This window comes from Macadamia integrifolia, chromosome 10, assembly GCF_013358625.1.
Source record: "Macadamia integrifolia cultivar HAES 741 chromosome 10, SCU_Mint_v3, whole genome shotgun sequence".
NCBI lineage: Eukaryota > Viridiplantae > Streptophyta > Magnoliopsida > Proteales > Proteaceae > Macadamia > Macadamia integrifolia.
In genome coordinates this window covers 4,964,662-4,966,380 of record NC_056566.1, presented here as the reverse complement: position 1 = coordinate 4,966,380, position 1,719 = coordinate 4,964,662, and the positions used below count along the sequence as shown (strand labels likewise).

At 41.7% G+C, this 1,719-nt stretch overlaps 1 non-coding gene across 1 annotated transcript; it reads left to right on the top strand.

Moving 5' to 3' along the window:
• The first annotated feature begins 788 nt into the window (after positions 1-788).
• LOC122092553 lies at positions 789-907 on the top strand. The gene has a single exon (XR_006144207.1). It is a non-coding gene; the product is annotated as a 5S ribosomal RNA (ribosomal RNA).
• Positions 908-1,719: the final 812 nt, after the last annotated feature.

Sequence of the window (1,719 nt, the reverse complement as noted above, 5' to 3'; positions counted from 1 at the left end):
TATAGGGATAAATCCCTAACAAATTTGGTTCCTGAAACCTCTCCTGGGTTGGGGTTTTCCCTACTGGACAGCAATACCCTGCACAAGGATTCCCTGGCTGTCTCCCCTTGACAAAACCCTAGCCCTAACTACCCTATTCATACAAAAATTTCATTTCTAACCATACTATAGCAGTGAGTTTACTCACCTGGGTGCAAAGCTGGTCCAGTATCAGCCTGAGATGAGTGAGCTCCTTCCTCACTCCTTTCTCTTCCTCTTCTTCTTTCTCTTTTCTTCTTCTTCTTCTTCTCTTTTCTTCTTACCATTACAGCAGCCCATGATTAGGTGAGTTATTTCCCTTATTTCCCTTTATATAAGGCAGCCCAAACAGACCTAAGTTGGTCTCTCTCTCTCTCTATATATATATATATTAATACTTAACTAACTAATATATAATTAAATTTATAAATTATTTCCCCCACTTAATTACTAACCTTAAAATATACATTTCATACTTATTTAGACCTATTTACATAGGGGCAGAATGGGGATTTGCAAAGTAGGGGTGTGGGCCCCATAGTGCTAAAACCCATAAAAGGGCATTTAATACCTAATAAAACTAATATGTAATTAAATTTGTAAATTTAATTTCCCTTTTTATTTATTGGCATAAAATATGCATTTTATACCTCAATTAGGTCTCTTTCCATAGGGGTATAATGGGGAATTGCACAACATAAGTGTGGGCCCCACAGTGCAAAAATCCAAAAAAATTGTATTCTGCCAGGCAAAATCGGTTGGACCGGTTTGGGTGTGAACATACCAGCACTAATGCACCGGATCCCATCAAAACTCAGCAGTTAAGCGTGCGTGGGCGAGAGTAGTACTAGGATGGGTGACCCCTTGGGAAGTCCTCATGTTGCACCCCTCTTCTCTATTCCCCTATACTAAGTCTCATAATTAAATTTACCTCATTGTCCACATCTCTTGATGAGTTCCCCAGTGATATTGGCAGACTGAACAGGAGCAAGTGGGGTCACTTCTGCCTTCTTGGGACTTCACAGCTGCCATCCATGCGGACATTGGCTTCCTCTTCTCTTTCTTCTTGCTTGTCCACAAGTAGGGGCATAAATATCAAATTAGGGTGTTAGACCAGAACCCCCACGGCCCCGCCAGAACATCTCGTGGCCCCGTGAACCTTCACTGCGGCCCCATGAGTTTTTTGGTGTAAAAATCAATTTTTACCCCTTTAGGATCTGAAAATCTATAAATAGGCTCTTATTCTCCATCCCAAAACACACTTGGTTGGTATACCTACTCCCTACCTTGGGTGAGCTCATCTCCCTTCTTGCCCTTGTTGGTACCCTCTCTAGGCCCTTCCCTTGGCTTGCTTAGCCCTTCCTTAGCCTTCCCTAACCAAAGCTCTGCCGAAGTGCCGCCCAAGCCTTAGCCTTTTAGTAGCCTTCATTAGCCAAAGTTTTGCTGAAGTGCCACCCAAGCTTTAACCCTTGATTTGATACCAGGGACAACACCCGTGTGTAAACCACCGCATAGGATGGTACCTATATAATTGAAGGATTTGAAAGAATAGTTACAGGATTTATTGAAAAGGGCTTCATTAGACCCAGTGTATTAACCTGGGGAGCCCCATTTTTATTTGTAAAGAAGAAAGATGGAAATATGCGAATGTGTATAGATTACCAGGATTTTAATACATTGACTATAAAAAGTTGATATCCT